This window comes from Petaurus breviceps, unplaced genomic scaffold, assembly GCF_028583685.1.
Source record: "Petaurus breviceps papuanus isolate PSGF00001 unplaced genomic scaffold, PetGlider_PUasm1.0 37, whole genome shotgun sequence".
Classification (NCBI taxonomy): domain Eukaryota; kingdom Metazoa; phylum Chordata; class Mammalia; order Diprotodontia; family Petauridae; genus Petaurus; species Petaurus breviceps.
The window spans coordinates 39,354,593-39,360,384 of NW_027186296.1; the positions used below are offsets into that span (position 1 = coordinate 39,354,593).

At 40.7% G+C, this 5,792-nt stretch overlaps 1 pseudogene; it reads right to left on the reverse strand.

Annotated features, from left to right (window-relative positions):
• Window positions 1-479: 479 nt before the first annotated feature.
• Window positions 480-4,208, reverse strand: LOC138168317 (S100P-binding protein-like; annotated as a pseudogene).
• Between the last annotated feature and the right edge of the window lie 1,584 nt (window positions 4,209-5,792).

The window sequence follows — 5,792 nt, forward strand, 5'->3', positions numbered from 1 at the left end:
TTATATATTCTGTTGTGTCCTTTCCTTCAATGGTATTTTTGCCTTCTTTCATTCAACACCAAATGGCTTGGTTTGGTATTTTTGTAAAATACTAATAGGTATTCCTAAATTCAAAACTCAAGGTAATATTCCCTCATTTAATGTTGAGGGAATATTGGCTTCAGTTTTCTCATCTATAAAATGAGAGGGTTGGACAAGATGGCCTCTGAAGTCCCTTTTCAGCTCCATGGCTGTGATCCTATGAATTTATGGTTGCTTATAGAAAAGGTTTAGACTTCTCTCAATCCAAAAAAGTTACTCTGCTAGAAGCCAGGCATCAGCCCCTGGAAGACACCTACCTTCCATTTCATATAAGGTTTACATCAAAAATACACACACCACCCTGCTAAATAAACTTGCAGGTGTCTTAGAAAGGAGATTGGTCCTACACTGGCAACTTCCAAAAAGGAGACAAGAGGAAAAAAAACAGTCAAAGGTGATAAAGTCTTTAAAACATGTCATTAAAATAAAAGAATTCAAAATCTATAAAGCACAAGAGACAAGGGAATGAAAACTTCTCTAAGCACTGAAGAAGGGAGGGACAGTCCCCTCTTTGCTGAGGGGATGAGATGACCAGAACTGACCCAAGGCCCTGAGACCCACGATGGCTCTGCGAGGTCTGTCTGTCCACTAAGTCAGGCTGTACCTCTGTAGAGGCTTCTGTCTAAACCGGAGGTAGTTTTTCATGGTGAGGGCTGAAAGGTGCTGCCACCTGCGATTCCGGATTTGATATTCAACAGTAGCAACTTGGTCCATCAAAGCATACAACTCACCTGAGGACCCCTGGTGCAGAGCCCTAGGTTTTGGGACATGAGTGACAACATTCTTGAGTGAAATCTGCATCTTGGGTTCTAGTTCCACTTGTGAAAATCTTGGATATTTACTCCTTGCTCCAGTTGGGAGGAGTGGGGTGATTTTGCTTATTCTTCTTGTCTCATGTGCCACCATCTTCCCAGAATCCTTAGCAAGGATGATACGTTTGCTTGATGTTGAGGGAACAGCTGGGAACCAGCTTGCACCACTGATCTTATGTCTCCTATTCCCCAAAGATGATTTCCCATCAGAGGGGCTACCTGTCTGTTCCAAGGTCAGAGAGATTAAAGGGGTAGGCACATCACAACAAGGCATCTTGGTCCCATAGACCATCTGTGGATGGTTACCTTTGGAAGGAGACAAAGGTCCTTCCCAGAAAGAGCCAGCAGAGGTAGTTTCTTCATGCCCAGTGAAAGGTTTGCTTTTATTATGACTAGTGCCATCCTTGCTCCCATCTTTCCCTGGGTGGGAAGCTCTTCCGAAGTGGTCTGCATTCCTGCAGGTGTCTTTGGAAAACTCCAGCTTGTCTTTTCCAAGTGCACCATTCCAGATGATTGGCTTAAATGGTGGAACGGTGGTTACTTTCAAAAGATTCTTTTCTGGTGCAGAGGGTCTGCTAGGCAGTTTGGTGGGACAGAGGCTGTGACTAGCTGGTGTACTTACCTGTGGCAGCTGGAGGATGCTGGCTGGCCCAGCTCCAAGCTCCAAGCTACATGGCAAATTTATGTCTTGGGGAGAGTCGAGTGACACAGAACTGTCTCTCCCCAGTTTCTCCATTTGACCACCTGCATTTTTTAGCCCTCCGCCCAGAGAGGACCGGTCATCATTCAGGGAAGAATCATCATCCTTCAAAAGCTCCTGAATCTCTTCTTCAGTGTAACTGAAGGGACTGTCATCCTCTTCTCCCTCTGAGAGTTCCAGTAAGGAGTCATCTAACTCCTCTTCATCCTGTCCGGATGTAGCCCAAGAGGTGCCTGGAGCAGACAAAAGACACTCACCAGACTCTGAACTATCACAACCAGGAAGGGATTCCAAGCAGCAGCTCATATCCTTTGACATGATCAGTTAATTCCTCTTTCTAGTACAGAATCAAGGATAAAGGGGTCCTCCTGCTTTAGACAGGCCTATTGAGAAAATGCTGCATCCAGGAGCCCAGGGGCAGCTTTCCTAAGAGGTTTCCCTGTACATGGCTTCCAAGACACCTCATGAAGGCCACATAAACGGGCCTCACTTGGCCCCCAATGCCATTTTGTGGCACTCCTTTTCAGTAATGCTCCCACTAAGTTGAGTACGTCATAGTCACAAGTGACCAGAGTAGAGAGCTTTCACATGGATGATGTCACAATGCTGACTGTCCCACCTTCCCTCCTGCGCCTCCCCCACCCCAGTCCCTAAAATTAGCAAGAATTATAAGCTTCTGGAGAGATCTTTGTGAGTACCTTAGTCCAAATAGAGATCTAAAATGAGATCTCTTTAAAAAGAAAATAAATATATAGGCATACACTGAAATATAATTACACAAAATTACTATGTGCTAAAGCACTGACCTATTTGGGAGGAAACTTTTTTTTTCCAAAGAGCAAATAAATAAGCTTGTTTCATACAGATAGGTAGGCTATCCTAATCAGTAAGTGGAAATTCAGGAAAGTGGGGATGTTCAGATGGGAAAATTAACCAAGGGAATAGAATATTGAATTTGGAGTTAGATGATTCCAAATGTGATTAAGTCAGTCAATAAACATTTATCAAGCACAATGTTTGTCAATCTGACCGAGGCCTTTGATATTTTCAATCCTGAGGGTTTGTGGAAGATCAAGGCAAAATTTGCTAGCCTAGAGAAGTTCATCAGTATTGTATACCAGTTCCATGCTTGCATGGGTTCTGGATAATGGACAAGGCTTTCACACTTTCCCAGTCACCAACGGAGAGAAGAAAGACTGTGTGCTCTCTCCCAGGCTTTTTAGCATGATGTTTTCCTTGAGGTTGTCAGACACCTCCAGTAAGTATGAAAATGATATTAAGGTCAGCTACTTCACTGACAATAAATTATTTAACTTGAAAAGGTTGCAAGCCAAGACGAAAGTAGGGGGAGAGTTAGTACATGACTTTTTGTTCACAGATGACTGTACACTCAATCCCAGCTTCTGAGGTTGATATGCAACACAGTAGGGATTGATTCTTTGCTGCCTGTGTTAATTTTGACCTAACAATTAACAAGAAAACAGAGGTTCTCTACCACCCAGCACCATACCATCCATAATGTGGTACCACCAGTTATAGCAAATGGCAGTATTTTGAATGCTGTGGATAAATTCATTTATCTTGGCAGTATATTTCCTAGCAATGTAAACACAGATGATGAGGTTGACACATGCATACCAGAGCTAATTCATTGTTTGAGAGACTTCAAAGGAAAGTGCAGGAGAGAAGAGGTATTAGGCTACCTACCAAACTAAAGATCTACAGTCATTGTGCTGTGAAACCTGGACAGTGTACCAGCGCCATGCCAGGAAAGTGAATTGCTTCCATTTGGATTATTTTAGGAAGATTCTGAAGATCACCTGGCAAGATAAGGTACCAGACACTAAGGTCCTTTCTTGAGCTGAACTGCCAAGCATTCAAACTCTACTGCAGAGAATAACTTCAATGGTAACCAACAGGGTTCGAATGCCACCCATACATTTTTATAGAAAACTTATACAAGGAAGGTGCTTGCATGGAGGTCAGAAAAATCAATACAAGAACACTCTCAAGGTCTCTCTGAAGAATTTTGGTCTCGATTGAGGGACATGGAAGACACTGGCACAGGACTGCCCAGCATGGCATGACCTGATCAAAGAAGGTACTGTGGTCTATAAGCAATGTGGGATTGTAGTAGTTCAAAAGAAATGTGAGAGGGGGGTGGCTAGGTGGCACAGTGAATAGAGCACCAGCCCTGGAGTCAGGAGGACCTGAGTTCAAATCCAGCTTCAGACACAACACAAAAACTAGCCGTGTAGCCTTGGGCAAGTCACTTAACCCCAATTGCCCTCCAAAAAGCAAAAAAAAAAATAAAATAAAAAAGAGAGATGTGAGATGCACACATTTAGAGACATCTCCACTCCAAATGTTCATATAGACTATTTGTGCCCGGTCTGTGGTAGAGCCCTCAGAGCTCATAATAATTTGATGAGCCACAGTCAGATACATTGTGCCTTGACCCCAACATAGTGATGTCATTTTAGTCCTTTTTGAGCACAAAGGACAACCAATCAATTAATGAAGCATCTACTATGTGCTAGGAACTATGCTATGCTTAAAAAAAAAAGTCCCTGACCTCAAGACCAGCTGTGCATCCCACCTTCGAAAAACTCCATGGTGTGCCTCTACTACTCACTTTGCTGGGTAACCTTGAGCAAGTCAGTATTTCCTCTCTCTAGATCTTAGCTCCTTCATCCTTATAGTGAAGAGGTTGGAGCAGATGACCTCTAGCAAATGATATTTCCAAATCTTAATCCTAGGACTTTATAAGCTTGTCTAGAAAATATAGAAGAGGTTTTTAAAAATATACATGACATACCTTTTAAATGACTGTGCTGATTTTACTTCATGAAATTTTAAATTCAGTAACTCTATTTCATAGAGCTTCATAGACCATGGCACAGCTACCCACTTCCTCTGGGCCGGAAGCCAGTGCCTTGGTAACTAGCAAAACAAATTGGCAACATTTAGGCTTTCCCCAATTCTACCGACTTGTTAACAGTATTTTGATCAAATTTGTCTGGGCATCAGTATAATGTGAAAGCAGAACTCATCAGTGAGACAAAAACAACAGAGAAATAACTGTGAGTCAGTCAATAATTTATAAAGCCTTATACTATGTGCCAGTCACTATGCTAAGTTAAGAAAATGCAAATAAAAGTAAAAACAGTCCTAGCTCTGAAGCAATTTACATCCTAATGGGGGAGACAACAGGTAAATAGCCAAACACATACAAGATATATATTATAAATGAAACATACACACATATAGTCTATATGAACACAGAGCATATAGTATAAATGAAAGAGCTATATGCATATGTAGTATATATTGATACATATATAGTATAAATGAAAGAGATATAGACACATGGATATATATTATATGTGGATATATAACATAGTATAAATGAAAGAGGTATGTGTGTATATAGTCTATATGATACCTAGCATAGAGTATAAATGAAAGAGATATATGGGCATATATTATATATGATATAGTATATAGTATAAATGAAAGATATGTGTGTAGTCTATATGATATATAGCATATAGTATAAATGAAATATAGAGAGCAATTACATGTTGATATATAATATATAGAGATACAGAGTATAATAAGTACAAATAAAAGGAAGGTCATTGAAACATTTTAAAAGGTGCCCAGAGGAGTACAGAAGGAAGTTCAGAAGGAATCACAGATAGGGAGGACAGTTTTGGAAGTAATAGGTTGAATTTAGCATACGCTTTTTTTTAAAGCAAGCAGTATGAAGTAGATATTCATGGTTTCATATACAATCCTTTTGGTTGTTTTGTATTTTGTATATGGAAATGTTAAGTTTTTGGTGTTTGTTAAGTTCAGAAAAAAAATTTTTTTAAGACAATCAGGATTAAGTGTGACTTGCCCAGGGTCACACATCTAGTAAGCATCAGAGGCCAGATTTCAACTCAGGTCCTTCAAATTCCAGAGCTAGTGCTCTATCCACTGTACTACCTACCTACCCCAAGTTAAGAATTTTGTCTTAAGTTTTACTAAAATCCAATTAAGTCATCTCTCTCCTCCTTCCCTCCCCCTCCCAGCTTGTAACCCCATCAAAAAGTAAATCAGGGTAGTCTGGCATGACCTGCTCTTGGGGAAACCATCCCAGCTCCCTGTGATAACCCTTTCCTTTCACTAACCACTCAATTAATAACTCCTAC